At 48.7% G+C, this 21567-nt stretch overlaps 1 protein-coding gene across 1 annotated transcript in view; it reads right to left on the reverse strand.

Annotated features, from left to right (window-relative positions):
• Window positions 1–20003, reverse strand: part of LOC123830767 (myosin VIIA and Rab interacting protein) — a 204103-nt gene extending 184100 nt beyond the window's left edge. The window contains exon 1 of the mRNA XM_045857302.1: window positions 19544–20003. The gene's annotated coding sequence lies outside the window, so the exon portion shown is untranslated. The remainder of the gene's footprint in view (window positions 1–19543) is intronic.
• Window positions 20004–21567: the final 1564 nt, after the last annotated feature.

Raw genomic sequence — 21567 nt, forward strand, 5'->3', positions numbered from 1 at the left:
GAGCAGTGTGATTTCATCTAACCCTGCATTTTTTTTTTCTTGACTCAATCCCTCCACCCCCCAACCCTGTATTTCTCAAGTGCATTCGTCTACCGTGCCTCTTTCTTTGGTAACAGCTGCCTCTTCACGCCCAAAAAACGTCAATCCGCAAAGTTCTGCAGCAACTCCACCCCTGATGACGAGCTCCAGAAGCTGTTCTAACATGACTACTGAACTGATTCAGTCGTTTTAATATAATTACCGCGAGGAGCCCCAGAGCTGGATGAGCTTTAGAAATGATGGCTGGAAAGAGAAACCAAATGCGCACAACATTCAAGCGGGAAGACCGGAACAAAGGCAGCACTGTCGGCACTAGTCCTGGCCAGAGGAACCGCATGAGGAAGGAAGGAGACAGACGCTTGTACGGGAATCTGGTTAGCGCGCACCTTGCAAATGGAAAACCCAGAATTCCAAGAATACTAAAGGCATACACGAGGGTTCATCATGAAAGGTCCATGTTTGCATACACAAGTGACCTTCAGGAGCAGAAAGGCCAAGGACAAAGACTGAATGGGATCTTTATGAATCCACAGTCAGCCCGTGTGTGTGTGTGTGTGTGTGTGTTTCTGCGTGTGACGATGCCCCTGATAGAGAGAGAAAAGTCAAAAGATTGACTTGGAACATCCAAAGTCCTAAAAGTGATAGAGGGTAAATACGCTGGGGCTCCCCACTTAGCCCATGGCTAGATCTTGACTAGAACTGAAGAGAAACGTCTTATGCCTATAACTAAGACATTTACATAAATCTAAATATTAGGCCTCTCCTACTTCAGACACGTGGTCTGGGGAGGTGGAGGGGGAGAGCTTGGCCTGGAGAGGGAAAGAAGACACAGGAGATACACTTTCACGGTGACTGTTCCTTGGAGCACGTCGCGCTCCCTGACCTCCGCTCCTTCACCCTCGAGGGTGTTTCGCAGGCACGGCCCAGAGCAGACAGGGCTCTGCCGCTGGGCACCACTGACCGGACCAGCACTGCATGTTAGTGCCTGGGAATGACACTAACATTCCGCATGTCCATGGTGGTGGCCTGCCGCCGTGCCACTGAGAGCGCCACCCAATGCCCTTTCGTCTCTGACATTAACTGTCCATTTTGCTTGTTGCTTCTTTTCACCATTTCAGCTCCTGTAACTCCCTAACAAACAGTCCTTAGGCCTCGCACAAGCCTGGCAGGACTGGTCAGCTGTCCCAACACCATTTGTTGACCAATCTGTCTGACCAGATGGATAGACAGACACACGCATCCACACACACACACAGACACACACACACACACTCAGCTCTTTCCCCGGACGTCCTGTCCTGGTCTGTCCGACGCCAGGGCTCTGCCGGTGGACTTCAGGCCGGCAGGCCCCGTCAAAGTCTGTGGGGGGGGTGAGTCCCCATTGGGTGGTGTTCTCCCTCTCGAACCTGCTGGCTCAACATTGCCCATTATGTCCCGCATCAACTCTGAGCCAGTTTTACCAAGTCAGGAGCTAAGATCCAAATAAAACTTTTACTGAGTGAGAAATTTATTATTTGATTTGGAGGCTAGGTTACTCTCCATTATTAAACCTGATAGATAACCTATTCAACTTGACGGATAACCTAAGCATGACACCAGACCCTGCGCTGCACAAAATAAAAAAGGTTCACGTAGCAAAAAGCAATAATTAATAAAATTCAAAAGCAAGTGACCATCTGGGGGAAAACAGAAAAGATGATTATTTTCATCTTTTAAGTATCCTTTAAAAATACTGAGAAATATAAAATAATTCTCTAAAAGATTAAATTACAAAGCTCATGGGAGAAAAAGCAATTCAGCAACTATCAGTGTCTCAAACATAGTTTGGTAAAATATTCCACATCACCAGGGACCAAAGCACTGCTTATTATAGTAAGCTGCAATTCCGTTTAATAAGATTGGAGGAGCATAGGCGCTCACACACAGCAGCAGTAGGAAGACCATAAATGTAAATGTTTTACATGGCAATTTGGCCATCCAAAAGTAACCAATATGCCTAAACATTGACCCAACCATTTTGATCTAAGGATTGTCTTCAAGAAATTGGAAAAATGTGCAAGGATGAATGTATAGGGATTTTCATCTCAGTATTCTTTTTTAAAAGATTTTATTCATTTTTAGAGAGAGGGGAAGGGAAGGAGAAAGAGAGAGAGAGAAACATCAGTGTGTGGTTGCTTCTCAGGTGCCCCCCCACTGGGGACCTGGCCTGCAACCCAGGCATGTGCCCTGACTGGGAATCGAACCAGTGACCCTTTGGTTCACAGGCCAGTGCTCAATCCACTGAACTATACCAGCCAGGGTTCAGTATTCTTTATTATAGAAAAATATTGGAAATAAACAAAAAGTCCAAGAGTATAATCGGCTAAATTGTGATACAACTGCACAATGGAATATTCTGTGCCCACAAAAATGCATTAAAAAGAACAACATGTATGAAATGTTAATGAAAAGAAATCAGATGAAATATATAGCATGTGGTTCACCAAAAGCACTTGTTAATACCAGAATGTATATAGCAACACTATTAATAACAGTCAGGGGTGTCAAACTCATTTTCACCGGGGACCACATCAGCCTTGCAGTTGCCTTCAAAGGGCCGAATATAATATAATTTTAGGACTGTATAAATGTAACTGCTCCTTAACTAGGGGCAAGGAGCTCCAAGCTGCCACTGGGTAGAAACAAGGTGTTGGGCTGGATAAAACAAGGTGGAGGGCCGGATTCGGTCCACAGACCCTGTGTTTGCCACCTGTGTAATAGACCAAAATGAGAAGCTGTACAAGTCTCGTCAACTGAAGACTAAATTGTGGTACATTCAGCCCGTGGAATACTACACAGCGACAAACATGGATAAACTACGACTACATATAACAGTATCTGTGAATGTCATCAACATTATACATTGAGCAAAACAAGTTAGACACAAAGAATAGATATTGATGATTCCAATGATTTAAGTTCAAATTCAGGCAAACCTGCTCTGTAGTGTTAGAAGCAGGGCCGTGGTCCCCACCGGGGAGGTCCCCACTGGGCGGGAAGACCGTGGCTGGAAGGATGCTGTTTCCCGATCTCAGTGCTGGTTACACAGATGTGTTCGGTTTGTGAACACTCACTGCAATGCACACATTTTATTTGTGCAGAAGAGTCTTCTGTGTGTGGCATGGTTCAACAAAACGTAGAAAACAATAGTATGAACAGCACAATTCTATGTAAACAGACTAGAAACACACAGACAGATAACCATAAGAAAAATTACCAATAGCTTCCCTTGAGTGGTAAATTTTCCCATGATACAATGTAAAAGCCAAAGTTGTAGTATATGTATCAAAGTCAATTTGCTATGACAAATTTAAATTGTTTAATAATCTGTATACTTGGGAGAAAGAACAGAATTTGGTGTATCTACATTCATTGATATCTCCTCGGTATATTGTTAGTAAAAAGTGCTTTAGAAAACACATTTGGTAGGAAGACTTGTGGTGGTGCCTGTCTTCAGAAATGTTCATCAGTTACCGTCTGAAAGTGCCACGTGCTTACTGTTGGGAAATTAGGCCAAAGTGTGTAGAGAGTTGGAATAGTAAGACAGTGATTGCCTGTCCCACTCGATAAGTATTAACTTTATAATCAGAAACTAATGTGTGTATATTTGTATGGATATATATGGGTATATGAGCATATACATTTCATATTGGAAGAAAAGTAAGTGAAAAATAATATGGTTTCTGAAAAATAAAGCTGGGCTATGAGAGGAAATATTCATTAGCAGTCCATATTTTATAAATGAACCCCAAGGGCCAAGTACACAAAGAGATACAAAAGTATGATAGTTGTGGGGCCTCCACAGTGTGGGACAGCTGCAGACAACTTTACAGGATGCATAGCAGCTTGTGCAGAGTTCCCTTTTTTGCTATGTATCTTGTGTAATATTGCATGATACGTATAGAATGCTGGATGCTTTAAGAGCCCTTTTATCCTTCTTTCTACTGCATGCTAATAACATGAGAAATTGTTTCTATGAAGTTAAAAATGACTCCAGATAACTCTGAACCATTTCTATGGCTACATCCTCATCACATCACTGCAAACAGTATCTCCACAGCCCGAACGTGCAGTCTACATAACGTTCATGATGATGATGATCGTTACTTAATAATAACACTGGTGGCTAACATTTTTATGGAATGTATTACTTGTGGCAGGCTCTGTTCTAACGTCTCTCAAAGATCACACTACAGTTGTTATAGTCCTATTCTTTTTCGAAGGAAACTGAGGCACAGAGAGATAAATAAGCGGTACAATGTCACCAACTGGTAAGTGGCTGTGCCAAGCAAAAGGTGAGGAGACTTGACCTTGGGACCCATGTTCCTAACCTGTTCACCCTCCTACCCTGCTCCTTGAAGGGTCATCAGAAGAAGCAGTCACACTGACCAAATCTTTACCTCCATGTGTATGAAAATAATTTTTAAAGGATAGTCCTAAAGTCTATGCTGTTTTCACATTTGAACTTGAATCACAAGCCCACATTTAATTACATTCTAAGTGACTGACATTCCAACTTGCAAACAGTTTTATACGCTTGCAGCCCTTGACTGGCATGTATCCAAGCATATGCCCTAGAATCTTCCCCCATGACGCTTCTCAGAGTACATTCTCCCTGCGCCAAAGGTACCGGCGCCTGAGATCAGATGAACCCTCGTGGCTTCCAGAGCAGGATTTAGCTGCAGAGCACCGGAAGGTCCCCGGGGCATGTGCCATGAAATCCCAGTCAAACTCCAGTAGGGCTGACAGCCCACCGACACAAGAAAGGGGACTGGAGAGAATAAGTCCTCAGCTAGAATATCAGCATTATAATTTCTTTGGCAGGAACCAAGAGCAAAAATCCTGAAGACACGACACTGTTCAAGTCACACTAAAAGATCTATCAGTCGGCATATCACCCAATTACAGAGGCTCCTGCTGCCGCCCAGAGAGAAGACTCCTGTGATCACATCGCCCTGTTGCTCGAAGAGCTGATAAAGTGTCTGCTGAAATGAAGCTCATGAATAAAGGCTGTTGCAATTTGAAATTTTCAATGGGGAAAAAATGCAAGTTAACTAGGGGTAAGGCAGAGGCAAAACTTTTTTTTTAACGGCTTGGAATTTGCATTCAAGTTTCTATTTTAGTTTCCTTGGTAATTCTTTAGCAGGTGAACGTCCAAGCATTGACCAAACGTTTAAAAAGATCGAAAGGGTGGGAAGAGGTTTCTCATAGCCTGCGAATTTGAAGCGTGTCGTTCATTCTGTTCACATCGAAGCGGCTTCCGCCCACCGCGCTGGGGTCAGGCCGGGCAGTTCCCGTAAAGCTGCGCTGCAAGAACAGACAAAGGTTCTCCTCCGCCCGGTCTCCGCCCCCACCCACACACCCTGGTACCACCCCCTGACTTCACTCTCGGAAACTTCTGCCTCCTCATTTCCCGTGGTCTTGGTGGGGCCACCCACTTTGAAGCTATTGTCTCTCCAAGCAAAAGGGACTCAGGCCAGGCCAAAGAGACTCCTCACCCCAAATTGGAACCCTACACAAAGTAACCCAAACATTGTTTGTGGTTGGATCTGAGTGATCCCCAAGGCCCCTCCGCGAAGAGGTTCTCCATCTGTTCACATTACCAAGTACCAAGATCCTTTGAGACATCCAATTCCTTTCTCTCTGAGGCCTCCAAGTCTCTTTCCAAAAATGTCCTTGCAATAAATAAGAACCCAAACTGGCATAATCACATGCACGAATAAAAGGCCTGTCGCTTCCTCGCCTGCAGGGGAGCAGAAATCACCTTCCAGGCATTTTAAGCTAAAGCTTAGAAACATAAATGTTGTGTCTAGATAGACATCATAAAGCTTTTTAGAAATGACCATATTAATTCATTGACTAGATAGCACTGGAATTATAAAACACAGGGACAGATACGAATGTTTATGGTAGAGATTTCTGGGGAGGGAGGAGGAGGTACATATTCCATGTAAAAGGGAAATGCTAGAGACAACGTTGATTTCAGTTTTTCACAAATGAAAAAGAAAAGGACAGTAAGTCATAACACATACATAAGTCCTTCCCTAACCTCAACAGATAGCAATCCGATTCTTCCTCTGAAGAACAGGCTTGGAGAGATTCAGTCGTCTCCCCAAGATCATGAACCTAGTCAGCCAAACAACCGTGGGTCTCGCTCCCCAGTCAGTGCTCCGTCCGCTGTGCCTCCAAATAGCGAAATTCATTCCAATCTACCTGAAAGCCTCGAACCTCACCCAACCCATGCCTCAGCTTAGGTAAACATAATCTTTACTTCCAAAAGAAAATGGCCATTTCATGGCATATCTCCTCGGTGGGCTACCCTCAGGAGTGTGAAGCAGATTGTCTTTTGCCAAATGTCCCAAGAAACAAAGCTTTATCTCCCAGTAAAGGATGCCAAGCTTTCAGTGACAGATGCAGCTTGCTGGGGAAAGGTCAGCCCCACCGAACTCAGAGCCAGTAGCCCTGTCAAACCAGCACCAGACACTGGAGGACATTCAGCACGTTTCAAGAATATAAATAACTCCCACACTCCCAGTGCCAGCCTGCGAGGTGGAGGTTGCAAAGGAAGGTTCATCCGAAAGGATTACTATTCTGAGCAGCAGGACAGTAGGAGGCAGAGCCAGTGACTCGCAGCCGAGGGCTAGGTTGCCTCCCAGGGGACGTTCAGCCAAGTCTGGAGAAGTTTTTGGTTGTCGCACCTGCGGACATGCGATTGGCATTTAATGGGTAGAGGTGGGGGGTTGCTTCTAAATGTCCTGTGATGTACAACAAAGACTTACCTGGCCCAAAATGTCATTAGTGCCGAGGCTGAGGAGCTCTGGTCTAAACAGAAAGGCACAAAGGTCGGACTCTTGCTCTGTGCCCCCCACACGCCCGGCTCGCCCAGCAGAGCTCGTAGGGGGTCTTCATTCCTGACGGATGCACAGAGGGACTGAGGTCATTGCAGAGACTCTGGGCTGTGGGATCACTCGCAGACACTGTGACGGTTAATGTTATGTCTCAACTTGCCTGGGCCATGGGGTGCCTAGACATCTGGCCAGCCGTGACTCTGGGTGTGCCTGTGAGGGTTTCTGGATGAGAGTAACACAGGAATCGCTGGACTGAATTGAGTAGATTGCTCTCCTTCGTGTGGGTGGGGCTCATCCAATCAGTTGAAGGCCCGAAGAGAACAAAAAGGCTGGCCCTCCCCCAAGTAAGAGAAAGTGCTTTCTGTCTGATGTGTTCAAATTGGGACACTGGCTTTTTCCTGCCTCTGGGCTGAAACGGAAGCATTAGCTCTTCCTGGGTCTCAAGCTCGCTGGCCTTTGGACAGGACCTATACCATGGGCTCACCGGGTTCTCCCTCCAGATACAGGCCCTGGGATTGGTCAGCCCACGTAATCATGTGAGCCGATTCCTTCCAATAAATGTCTCTGTATTACACCTGTATATGTATCTATGCACACGTCCTATTGGTTGTGCTTTTCTGGAGAACTCTGGTGAAAACACACACACACACACACATATATTATAAGCTATTGGCAAATAAATGGCCTGCTTTACAAACCGTGATGACATTTTTCTGGCTTTCTCTGCAAGGACTGCACTTAAAAGGAACGAAAACCCAGCATCTGCAGTAGATCCCAGGGTGCTTCTCTGCGTCTTGAATCAGAGCCACGGCTTCGGTTCCTTGCCTCTGTTCTCTGAGGCTCTGGACACAGAGGGAGCCCCGGGATGCGCCCCTGTCCCCTTCCCATCCCTCGGGGGAGTTCATATCGATCCCCTGCACGGAGGACAGTGCAACCAACATGCAATAAAAACACACAATTCTTCAGCCTACTGAGAATTTCCTCTTCAGTTTCACCTGGATAATGATGCTTTTTGCTCTCTCTACTGTATGAAAGTCTGGTGCATTTCTTCTGTCTGCACAATAAAAGTACATCAAGATAAGAGCTGGCAGCTGGCTGCATTTGGAACTAGACCACCTAATTACAATGGCGATCATAAGACCAAGAAAAAAATACACATGAAAACTCACAAATGCATCAATTCTGAATTGGTGATCAAACATGACAGGCTAAAATGTACTGTTTCATTTGTTCTCAAAATCAAGCCAGTAAGACAACTAATAGTAGATGAGAAAAGGAGAATATTTACCTTCTAAAAAGAGCAAAGCCTTATCAGGTACTCACTTAGAAGTACCCATTTATATGTAAACACCACAAGTACAGTCTAAGCAAACAACAGCTGCAGGACCTGGGGTTTTCCTGTGCACACCTCAGAGGGCTCTCCGAGTCACCCACACCTCCGCTGAGCACAGGCTGGGACAGCTGGCGATAAAGTGCAGGCAGGCGCAGTGTGGGAAGGGCCCCCCCTGAAGAATGGGCTGTGAGCCACTGTACGAGGAGCAGCGGGGAGGTTCCCAGGAGTCAGGCATGCCGGGGCCAGCGCCCTAAGTGGGGCCAGGTGGGCCAGGTGACCAGGCTGAGGGCAGACTACAGACTGACGCGTCCCTCGGAGATGTGCTCATTACTCCGTCCGTCTGTGGCAGGGTTGCGGAGGGAGGTTACGAAGCCACTTCAAAGAGCTTGGACTTCACCTAAGACCCTGGGAGCCACTGCGGGGTCCTAAACAGGTGAGTACCTGGAGGCACAGCATTTGTGCTTCTCTGGGGTCACTCAGGTAGCGGTGGGGAAGATGGTGAGGTGACCAGGGCACAGGCAGGTAAGGGGAAGCCACTATGTGCCGTATGAGAGCTCTGAGATGAGAAGAAACAGAGGCCAATGACTCAGCCCCACTGACTGACTCCCTGACGAAAACTCTTTCCTCCTGGAAAATGTTCAGGAGGTTCAAAGTTCACCTCCCTGTGGCCGGCCACTCTTTCCCTCTCCCTCCTCCTTCCCAGGACGCCACCTGGCGCGAGGGGCAGGACTGACTGTTCTCGTGGCCACGACCCAAGGGTGGCCAGGACACACGGAGCCCTTCTAGGCTCTTTGCTCTGATGGATTCTCCTAGACCGTCCGGGGCTATTATTTCATTGTTATTACCCTAGTCATCATCACCATTTAGCCTTTAAATTAAAAAAAGAAAGAGGCCTGAAGCTTGGTGGGCGCTTTCGGAATTTGGAGACACCACAAAGAAACGTACAAGTATCCGGATCTCAGCCACCCACACTGAGCGCACAGTCAGGCAGCCAGTTCCGGGCGGGACCCCGAGCGAGGGAAGGCTCTGCAGCAAGCGCCGGCAGCAGCGCACGCGGCACCGCCCCTCAGTTCCTGCAGGACCCCGCAGACCGATGACACCAGTGTCCACAGCAAACAGAGAAGCGGCAGAGCGCCTCTGGAAAGCTCCAGGTGAGGCTCTTCACAGGCTTCTCAGGCTGTTCAAATAGAGCCGCCCCCTCCTCTGCAGACAGCCCTTCTCCTTTAGAGAAACAGTCCATGCTGGCTGCGGGGCTCTGGCGCCAAATGCCTGACTAGGGGGCGCCAGGTGATCACGTGACCACCCGGCTTGGAGATTCTATTAGGCCGGGTGGGTGCAGTAGGCGCCCACCGTCGAGTGGCAACGGCGTAGCAGAAAGCAGGCTCAGGCAGCACCGGCAGGTGGCTCGGACTCACGGCTCCTGCGTCTGCTGCTTTGTCGACTCTCACTCAGTCCACACGTACGACCTCGCAGGAACTTCCTGATGAGCGAACAGCATGAGAGGGGAAACCACAGGCCTGGTTTGTGGATGGCTCTATGAGACACCATCGCCACCACCCAGCAGGGGGCAGCTGCAGCATCCCAGCCCCGCTCGGGGCGGGGCTCTGAAAGACCGCGGGCAAGGGCAGCCCCTGCGGTAGGCAGGAGTTCGAGCAGCATGTTGATTTCCATGTTGCCTGGCCTGAGAGATGTCTGGAAGTTAACGGACCTACATCAGGTCACGGGCAGTCGCTGAAAGCACGACCAGGACCGGAGAGAACAGGCCTGGGCGATCAGCGGCAAGGACACCTGGGAAAGAGGTCTGCGGGTGACGGACCTGCCAGAGGAGCTCGGTGTGATGATATCTGACTGTCATTCTCAATAATCAAGTGAGCGAGATGACACCCGGGAGGGCAGGCAGCCTCCTGCCCGGTGCTTCGTCAGGGAGCTCGCGCACAAAGCAGGCACCGCAGCAGGGCCCAGCCTCACAGCTGCGCATGCGTCCAGCCCCACAGATGGCCTCTTTGCGGGCTTCATCCATTGCCCCCACGGAGGGCCTACCTCCCGGACAGCAGAGCCCAGCGTGGAGCCCCTCCTGGGCACGTGGGGGATGAACCCGTCAGCACCTGGTGGCAGAGGGGGCACATGGACCCTTCCGTCCTGCAGGGCGCAGTGAGTCCTCCCTGCAGTAGGCACAGATAGATCTGCCATCTCCCCCGATAATGCTCCTGCCTGCACTTTTGTCCATCTCTTACAGAACAGTTAATTCACTGTCATGGTTCCCCCGACCCCCAGTTGTGACTTGACCAACAAACTCATTTTACAGCAAAGACGCTTTAGCACGGACTCACGTTCATGGAGTTCACCAGTCTCACCCACATACGGCCTCCCCTGGTGAAAGGATCCATCTTCTACCTCCGGAGCAGATGATTTTCAAAACACCCCTCTGATCTGACTCTGTTATGCTGTACCTTCTCCAATCACCTGAGGCCCAGATGCAATAAATAGGTTTCTTTCTTTCTTTCTTCTTTTTTTTTGAAGCCCCCATATAATGAAAGTTGAAATAAATTTTTAAACTAGATGGGAGCATACACTTTCAAAAGGAAAACAGTCTCAAATAGAAAAGCATACAATACGATAGCGTGCTCAGCCAGGCCATTCAAACTGTGGTTATATTCAAAGGTATATAAGCAACAACATTATAGGGATTTGGCCCTAGATCGTATCTTATTGGATAGATGGCACAGAGGAGAATGAAGCTGTCCTAGGTGATAAAAAAGAAATCTCCAGTTCAGTAGCATGGCAGGAGGGAAATGGTTTAATGATCTGTAACAGCAGCGTGATCCGCAGTAGGTTCAGCAATACGTCCCCCGTCAGTAGGAGGTTCGCAGACGCATACTTTAATTAAAGTTAGCTACTTCAAGGATAATTAAAGGTGTGCCGCAGAATTCCATCGACGGCATTACAGAACTCTTCCTGAGCTAGCCAAAGTAGCGGCAGCTTTTCTTCTTAAAAAGCGACTCAGGAATTCAAGAGGGACGGCAGAAGGCCGGTGAGGCGGTTTGAGATTGCGTAGTCCTGCCCATGGATATTTAATTCAAACCAGAGAGAAATGAAAAACAATGGTTTCTTCACTTGCCCCCCTCCAAATCCAAAGGGAATGCCCTGAAAGCACAATGTAAGTCCTCTGCAGCGCGGTCAGTGGGGCGTGTCGGAGTCTGCGCCCGTGGACCGTAACGCCACCGAGCGCAGCTTGAGCGCCTGCGCGACCCCAGCGCTGCGCCAGGCACAGGACAGCCCAGAGATGAGGCGTGCGGCCCTGCTCTGAGTTCCCACGGACGGGGCGGCGCAGCCTCCCACCAACGTGGGCCCCCGCCCGGCCTGGCCAGGGCCCTTTCCCCAGACCCCCTCTCCGCCATGTCTTTCTTCTGAAGTCTCAATTCTGCCAAAACAGTTACCAAAGGGAACACCCCGCCCAGGGGCTCATCAGAAGGGGGCTGTCACAGATCTCGGAACTTCTCTTTCTTCTGATTCCTCCCTCCGGAGTTTGTGTGTGGTTTTCAGTACCACCCCCCCTACCCCCGACACACACCAAAAAAATATGCCATTTAAGAAAAATCGGTTAATGCCAGAGGAGAAAATCAATCACCTGACCCTATCACACAAACACAACCAGTGCTAACGCGTCAGTTCGTTGAAGTCCATTTCCCCCACGTGTTGCGGGAGCTGTGTCGCTCTGCCCTGTTACACACAGAGGGAGCAGCTTTTCCTCACCACGTGTCTTATCCCCAGTGCATCGCCGTGTCAGTCTGACCCCCTGGCAGCAGCGCTCGGAACGGTTACATTGCGTTACAGGAACTGGATGGACATACCCGCTCCCAGTGTTACTCACGGGGTTGATTCCCACTTCGGACCGTCTCATAGAGGGCTCTGATGAACATCTTCGTGCATAAAGGGCTTTCCACACTGAAGATTCTCCCCCTCGGGCCAGATCCCCAGAAGTAAAAGGGCGTGGTCTAAGGACCCTAGGAACGCTAAGGCCCCTGAGACGCGTTTTCAGGCCCCCGTGGAAGGACAGCACCCACCCAGGGAAGCCAGCTGAATGAGCTAACTGGACTCCGGTGACAACGTGCCTGGCACTGACCCGTATTTTTGGGCAGGCTCACTGAGGGCAGTGCTTTAACTAAAACAATGGTATAAAGTTTTTTTTTAACCGTTTCTGCTGCTAACGGGAAGACTGCCAGGCGCCCGACTCAGAGAGGAGGGCCAGGTGCTCCCGAGTGCACATGCTCTGGATTGATGGCATTTTCTTAAAATTCTTTAATTTCATCAGATTTGCCCGAGGTGAGTATCAGGTCTTGAATGCCTGTCCTCCCAAGTCTCAAAAGCCTATGTCCAAGACCGGCACAACAATGAGTCTAGAAGGGGAAAACATAAGAGCTCAGCCTCTGAGTTTCCGTCTGGTTGTGGGAGCAACACATCAAGTCACCCAGGTGACCCAACACCCCTACAGCCCAGGTGTGGCACCCTGCGACCTCTGGTTTTTCCCCAAACTCACATCGCCTTTGAAAGGGAAGAGGTGTTGGGACCATCGAAGAGATTCAGGAAAATACGACGGGGCAGCTGATGGTGATTCCAACAAAGGATTTTGCAGAGTGTTTTGAGCAGTGGAAGAGACGCTGGGAGAACTGTGTGAGGTCCCAAGGTGCCAACTTTGAAGGGGACTGCAGCTTCATTGTCCTGTCTACAGTGTTTCTTGTATCTTCTTCAACAAATGCCTTTATTTTTCATGTTATGTGGATGGATACTTTCTGGACAGACCTTGTACTTTTTACTTTTGTACTTCCTTCTCTAGTATTACTGTTCCCTGATGCACAGATACTATATGTATACACTGCTCTGAAAGTTTGAGTATAGCCACCTTCGAAAGCAATTTGGCACCGAGTGGTCAAATTTTAAGTTCATATAAACTTATGATCCTGCAGTTCCATTTCTGGGCCTGTGTCCTCAAGGACTCCGTTTGCATGTGCCTAAATATAGTTCCACGATGTTACCACACACATCTATATATTGGGCCAAAAAGCCCATTATATTTTTTCTGTAAAATAAAAGAGACATTTTTCATTTTCACCAATAATTTTACTGACTTGGATATTTTGAGTATGTCGGCTATCTCCCACTATTGGCTTCTAATGGGGAGAGCCCAGGGGTGCTGCTAAACACCCTCCAATGCATGAGACAGTCCCACCGCAAAGAATTATTTGGCCAAAATGTCAATAGTACCTAGAAACCTCACAAACCACTTTTTGACACATTCAATCAGTCACAGCACTTTCTCCATACTCTGCACAAATTTTTTTTTGGTGTTTCAGGTGTGTTTTTGCCTTTCTTGAAATAATAAAGCATAATACGCCAAAAATGTTGCATATCTTCTCCCATCTTCAATATTTAAATGGCTGTACAAAAATTCACCAGTTCTGATAAGTTTTTTTTAAATGCATGTGGATATGATAGCCGCCACAATGCAATCAAACAAAATTGTTTTGAACAAAGTTAAAGACAACTAAGCGCTACTAGAGCCATCGTACAGAAAAAGCATACTAGACTTTTTGGCCAGCCCAATAACAGCTAAAAAATACAGAAGCCATCAAATGTCCACCATGGAGGAGCAGATCAATACAATATGGCATTTTCATACCATGGAATGATATTTAACAGTTAAAGAATAAATATAATCTGTATAAAACAATCCGACAGTTCTCTTAAAAATGCCAAGTGATAATGTAAGTTTCTTTTACAGGAAGTAAAAGACACAACACTTATGTAAAACTCTACAGTTAAGTCTGCTGTGAAGAGCCAGTAAATATGAAGATATATTCTGTCTCACTAGGGAAAAAAAAAGTCAAGTGCAGAAACAAGATTCTGGGTTTTTCCTTTGCCTGTGAACTTGGCCATGTTGATGAATATTTACCATTGGCACAGCACTGGGATCTGGCACCCTCAGGCACTGCCAATGGCAAAATAAATATATAAACTTTCCTGGAGGATTATTTGGCAATATGGATCAAAAATTTTTCAAGAGTAAATAAATGTTGACAAAGTAATTCATCCTAAGCAAGTAAAAATATGTACAAAGATGAAGAAGTTACAATAAAAAGTAACTGCTTCACTGTAAAAAGTAACTGCTTCATGTTTTAAAAGAATGGTTTTGTGGATTCTTTTTTTTTAAAGAATCCATAAATTATGGATTAGGAGGAGAATAAAAATGACAGAGAAGAAGAATTATTGATATTAATGCCGCTCCCATGTTGTTGAATATAAAATGACTGTATTCGCTTTAAAAATCATATCCATGGGGTCCTTCTTAATCAAAGGTCTCTGGTAGCAGAGAAGAATCACTTAGTGGGAATCCACGTGAAATGGGGACCAAAATTTGACAGTGAAGGATGGGAACTTGAAAGAGTTGATTAGCACTATATTTGAAGGAAAAAAACCCAATAATTTTATTTGATGCTTTTCCAAATTTTGATAACAGTATTTTTCATGAGAAGGGATATTTAGGACAGATCCAAAAATTCATGAAGGAGCCTAAATGGTCAAGAATAGCCAAGACAATTTTGAAGAAAATGGCTAGGAAGGGAAGATTTATTATAAAGCCTTAATAATTAAATTAAAATGGTATTAGCTCAGGAATCATTAAAATAACAGAACAGAGTTTAGAAACAGATCCAAATATATAACAGAAATTGGTAAATGACAGAGATAGCAGCAAAATAAATAAGCAATAGCTAATTATTCATTAAAGGATAAAGGCATAGTTCACAATATGGACACCAATTAGATCCCTGCCTCACACTGTACAGAAATATAAATCTCAGATGAGTTTAAACATCTAAAATTTTACCTAGTAAAACATACCAATGCATAGAAAAGAAAACTTGAAAACCAAGAGGGGTGTGTGTGTGTATGTGTGTGTGTGTGTGTGTGTGTGTGTGTATGTATATATATATATATATGAAGATCTCTCTCTCTATATATATACACATATATATATGAAGATCTCTAAGGGAAACATAAAGTAAAAGAGCAGTGAAATATATTCCGTGCTTATCACATCAACCAAAATTAAAGCCTATGATTACTAGCAGGCACGGTCGAGGATACGGAACTCCCACAGATTGGCAGTGGGAGTGATAAATAGCACAGCCGCTTCTGAGGACAATTTGCAAACCTAGTGGGGTTGAAGGAACAGACAGTTGTTGGTGCAAGAGTATCTTACTACCCAGACATTCAAATTCTGGGGGCACACACCCTAGACACACTTGTGTGCACTTCCATTGAGGATAGCCCCTGCCATACTGTTTATAACAGCGAAGGGAAAAGCATCTTTTTTTTTGGTCCACCAATGGGGAATATTTAAACTCTGGGATCTCTGAGAAGTATTAATTACATCTATTACTATCAACATATATAATTAATGCATGTCAAATACAATACCAGGTGGGGGAAAAAACAAATCACAAAAATAAATGGCAGGTCTCCATTTACCTAGAAGCTTAAACACGAAGGAAGACAAGACATAGAGGGCGCACACTCCCTCCTAACGTCACCAGTCGTGTGACCTCCACCCCAAATTCTCATCCTTCAGCGCGTCAGTTTCCCTCGTGCTCAGCAGAGAATGTTCTATTCATGGAATCCCACGCTTAGACTAAGTAGCTACTCGATGCAAAGTCGTATGCCGGGTGCCAGGAAGGACGAGAGAAACGTACAAGACTTCCATCACCCTGCACAAGGGTGCATGCCATTCAGCTAGGGAGGGTGCCTGAGAGACCTGGCTCGCCCCAAGCTCTGGGTCTCATCGTGTGTAAACTTAGAAGGCATGCTTAATTTTCAAGACCCAGGTCCCTTACAGGTGTCCCCAACCTCCTGGCCGCAGACCAGTATCATCAGGACCTGTTAGGAACCTGGCTACACAGCAGGAGGTGAGCTTGAATGTAATGCATTTGAATCATCCTGAAACTATCCCCACCCCACCCCCACCCCAGTCCAGGGAAAAATTATCTTCCATGAAACTGGTCCCTGGCGCCAAAACGTTGGGGACCGCTGAATGGGAAAGCCACTCTCCTCCTGTTGTGAAGGTTAAGTGAATGCACATATAGTGTCCAGCACATGGCAAATGCCCAACACGCTTAGCAAACAGAGGCGTGGCAGCCATCACAAGACTAAAGTCATCTAACCAGCATCTCAGTCACACGGACAGTAAAATGAAAAGGTGATAGGTGGGGGAAGGGCACTGGCTGGGTTCTCTACACGTTTCCACAGCTGGATACAGCATCCCCCCCACCCCACGGTTCCCCTGGCGACCTGGCCCCCAGACTGGGGAAGGCAGGGGCCATTTCTTCCAGCAGCAGCTTGGCTGCACCAGGTCTCTTTATTCTCCGAGTTCACCACAGACAGTGCTTGGTAAAAAGATCTACCAGCCCCAGGAAAGAGAGTTCCTTCTCTCACACCTTTGGGAGATTCTGGGGTGAAATGACCCCAAAAGGACCCTCACATACCTAAGCTAGCTTCTCAATGGACCCTCTTTGAAATTCCAAGGACATACTGCCGCTCCATATTACCAGAGAGAAAGCGATAGTGGCTCAGCTCCACCTGCCCCAACCCACAGGAGACCCTCCTAAAATGCTGGGATGGCGTTCTGTCCATGGACTTAGCCCGCCTGCCACGTCCTGGGCAAACCAGCGTTTGGAAATCACTTTCGGAGATCCTAAACGGTTGGGTTTCATTCCTGTGATTCTGTTCAGAGAGCTTTGGAAAGGATGGTGGGCATTTCAGTTCTCCCGCCAATGTGGCGCCACCGTGTGGCAATAGCGCAAACAGCGCATAAAATCACAGCCTTGAAATTCTGTGATTTTCACCAATTTTTTAACTTTGAGGAATTCAAATTATTTCCATTTTGTATGCTTCAAGGGAGAATTCACTCACATTTTCTTAATTCATATTTTATTATTACACTCTTTAAGGTCTGCATTATTCGAAGACACTATGAATAAACCACCCTCCATTTAACAGCACCAACCCTCTTATATACTGGGGTCCGGCCAGTTGCACCACATGAGAACCAATGACCAGGGCGGTGGGTGGGGCAAACCCAGTTCAAAGTCCAACCACGACTCAAGACCGATTTCTTCCTTCTAGCTTTCTGGACTGGCTTAAGTATAATTAACTACCTTGGTTTTGTATACAATAAAAACAAAGGAAGTAGAAAATTATCTAGCAGTTTCATTTTTGCTTTGAAACGAAAATGATAAAGTAAATAGTGAGAGTCATAAAAGGAAGAGCCACCCGACAAAACTGAGCAGGATGGTGGTTACCTCTGGGAGAGCGTACCTATAGAGGTCATGGGGACACGGGGACCGTTCTAGGTCTTGATCTGGGCACTAGCTCCACAGGTCTGCTCGGTCTGTGGCCACCCGTAGTGCATACACTTCTGTGTACCATTAAGATCAATGCGCCAAGGTCAGGCCAGGCTTTCCGCCTTAGCTAGCCTTTGAGACAAAAGCCTGTGGACACACAGTCACAAGCAGGAAGGCAGAGCCAGGGGGGTGCTCAGGGCTCTAGGAGGTATTTCAGTCTGTGTGAGTCAACTGCACTCAAGGCCAAGGCCACAGAGGAACTCTGCCTCCACCCCTCCCGGCTCGGAGAAAGGAGCCGGTCTGTATCTGTGAGTGTGAATGGCCATGGCCAGGAAGGAAAATAACAGGAGGAGGCAAAGTAGCATTTTCAAAGTCTTACCAAACCAAATTTCTCAGGAAGGAAGGATTTTTAGGTCTGTGAATTGGGGCCTAGAGACTGCTGTTTAACCAAAAAAAAAAAAAATTAAATTTCCTCCATTTCCACCTATTGGTCAGTTCCCCCTCCACAATCTTCCTTCCACTTTTACATCTGTCGTGTCCTCTGAACCCCACTGCCTTGCAAAGACTAAAACACAGGAACTGTTCCATTTCACAGACTAGAAAGTTGAGGCTCTGGGATGTTTGTCAGACTTTGCAAAACGATCTCAGCAGTCACCTCATCTCTGAGTCGGGGCAAGGCAGGCGCAGTTGGAGAACCGGGGTGGTGACCTCCAAAGAGGAGGGGCGACCCTCTTCCCAGCCCAAAGTTCTGAGAACAGCTCACAGCCCCAACGGCTGCCTCAAAGGATCTGGAGTAAAAGATTCACGTCTGACGACATGTACAAATCCCAGGACCGGACGCCAATCCCCGGGGAAGGCGTGAAACCCAGATCAAGGGGTAGGGGGAGAGCTAGCATACTTGAAGCCAAACTCGAGGCATTTTTCCAAAGGCTGGCGGGAGCCCGTGCTGGGGAAGCCAACCCCCCAGCCCCAGAGCCCGGCCGCTTCTCTTGGGAAGTCCCTGGGCCCGATCGGCTGTGTGCAGTCAGGGTCTCTGGGATACGTGTGCTCGAGGACAGGGCTTACTTGGGAGGAGACGGAGCAGGATGGACGTAGGCGTAGAGGCACCTAGTGAATTCCCCTAACCCTGCCGAGACGTGAGCAAAGTCACGGGCAATGGAAGGGATGCTGCACAAGTCACCGGTCCAAGGGTTCCCCCCGCGGAATCGCTCCTCTACGTACTGCCCCCGAAAATCCCCCAAGGGGTCTCTTGGGATCAGCGCCTGACCTCTTCCAATAAGGCGGAGTTGGGGGCGGGTATGAGGAAGCGACCGGGATGGAGCTGAGGCGACCCCCGCCCCACTTTCTACCCCGAAACAGCGCGCCCCTCTCCACACAGACTAAAGACCCGGCCGGAGTCTTTCGATTCGGATTCTTACTCCGCGCACCAAACGTGACCTTGAACGAGTCCCTGATTAGCCCCATTTTACAGAAATTAAGAGTACAAAAGAGTCAAATCAGTTGCGTGGGGCTGATTGCGGCGCTTACTCGACGGTTTAAGGCGTCCCACTGGTGCGCCCGTAGCGTAGTAGGTGCGCGGTGAACCGCAGCCCAAGAGCTACGTGGCAGGTGGGGATCGGAAACCGCCAGGGAAAACCAGAGGCGAGTCCAGCCCCGGCAGCGGGAGAGAAAGGCGCTGTTCCCACTCTGCGATGTTGCCCTGGCAAGTTCGATTCCCCTCCCCAAATCCCTCCGCAGAGGTAGACTGGCCTTGCCAGGGACCCTGGCTCAGGACCTGCACGGGGTGTGGGGAGACGTGCGAGACACCACCACACACCCACCCCCGAAGTTGCCGCAACGTAAGAGGGACAGTGGCGCAAAGCCACGGGAGGGGAGGGGACGGTACTCACACGCGGTAGCCAGGCTGGAGTAGGTCCGTGACCTGGGTCATCAATGGTGGCCAGGCTCGGGCCAACGCGCCTCAGGGTGTCTGGGGCACCTGCCGCAGCGCAGCGCGTGTATTAGGAGGCTGCCAGCCGAGAGGCAGGGGTGCAGGTGGGTCGGCGCGCCTGCTCCGAGCTGCAACGCCGCAGGGCTCGGCCACCAGAACCGCAGCCGCAGCGTGAGTCCAGGAGCAGCCTGGAGGCGAGAGCCCGGCAGCGGTGGCTGCGAGGGAGTCGCCTGTGCCGCAGGCACCCAGGGCCAGCCTGGCCGCAGCCGCCGCTGACACCCTGGCCCAGCTGCCGGCCAATCAGAGGCGCCCCGAGTGGGGGCGCGTGCGGAGGCGGGGCGGGGGCGCAGGCTTGGAGCCGGCGAGAGGGGCGGCGTGCGACGGCGCCTGCGCCGGGGCAGGGGTTGCCTGCCCGCGGGTTCTGGTGGAGCTCCCCCGGCGCCGGCGGCACGCGCGGGGAGGGCGGGGCGCCTCGGGAGGAGGCGGGGCTGGGGCTGCGCCAGCTCGGGCCAAGGATCCGCGCCCCCTCCTGGGCGCTCCCTCGCGGCGCAGTGCGCTGTCCTGCTGGCGGCCAGGGAGCCCCCAGGCGAGACCTCAGGTCACTCCCAGCTTCAAAGTAAGGCTTTTCCCGTCCCCAGCTGCTGGGCACCCAGGGGGGCCCGGCCCTTCCCAGACCGCGTAGTGACAAGTCAGCGGACCCTCCGCTCCAAGCTGCTTCTCTCAGGCCGGACTGGGGGCGCCCTGCCGCCCGACCTTCACCAGGGGTGGCGTGGCGTTTCTGCAGATACACTTCTCCCTCCCTTAACAGTCAGTCCCTGGGTTCTTAAAGTCAACGTGGTGACCCATGCCCTGGTCTGGATTCCTTTCATTCTCGTAAATTCACTGTGCTAGTGATGCTCATTCGCTCCAGACACGGACTGGGTTCTCGCTGGGCTGGGGAGCTGTCCCGGGCCACTGCGCGGCCAAATCCGCCGAAGCCCGGTCTGTGCCGCACCTAAGGGTTAGTGACCCGCGCTGGTGGGAGGACTCCCCAAGACTGCGGCGGGTGAGGGACGCATCCGGGCCCAGGCCAGGAGCGCCAGGTCCTGGAAGAGTGGCAAGAAGTCGACAGGTTCTGCTGCAGGTCAGAGCTTCGTGGCGCGTTTACTTTCATCAGGCACAAGGCCTGGAATCTTCCTAAGACGGAGGACTGCTTCAACTCCAACTACTGGGCTGTGAAAACACATCATCAGTTCTAGCTGCAGGATGAAAGTCAGTCCATTAGAATAAAACGTTTATGGAGCTACATTGGTGATTCCTAAAACCCTGGGAATCCTCCACCAAGACGGTGAATTGAGACTGTTCTCTGCTCGTCAATTCGCACAGCAGAAATGGATGGCTCGCCTGTTTGTTGATCTGTCCGCAGCAGAAAAAAAAAGCAAGCAAGCAAACGAACAAACAAAACAGCCTCTGAGAAGGGAACTTGGAAGGTAAAGAAGTCGAACTCGCTAAAGCTCTGTTTTCCTCTCTGGAAGGCATTTCATTCATTGTACCTACGAACTGGTTAAAGTAGAAGGAAGTTTGTGTTTAGTTTCTACTTCATTTATTCCGTTTTAATTTTATTTCTCTATGCTTGATTAGCAATGGCATGGTACAAAATTCAAAAAGTATAAGTGGGTACACAGTTCCCACCCTTGTCTCCCAGCCTCTGTTCTTCTCCCTGGAGGCAACCATTACTCTCCTGTTCTTGTGTAGTCCCCTGGAGAAAATGTATTTGTCTGATGTTCTTATGTTTGCTCTTTGTTGCACAAAACGGTAGGTCTGACTTCGGACACTTGTGGATTCGGGGGTCCAAGCGAGGTGTATGAATATGGAAGTGAATGTAGAATGCGAAAGGGTTACTCTCCACAGGTGACCCCGCAGTGTTCGCATCGTGTCAAGAATGAGGCCATGCAGGTGCTTGCAGAACTGACCTGAATATATAAACTCACCTCTTTACAAGTC

This window comes from Phyllostomus hastatus, unplaced genomic scaffold (assembly GCF_019186645.2).
Source record: "Phyllostomus hastatus isolate PE091 unplaced genomic scaffold, TTU_PhHast_1.1 phas_scaffold_129, whole genome shotgun sequence".
Taxonomy (NCBI): Eukaryota; Metazoa; Chordata; class Mammalia; order Chiroptera; family Phyllostomidae; genus Phyllostomus; species Phyllostomus hastatus.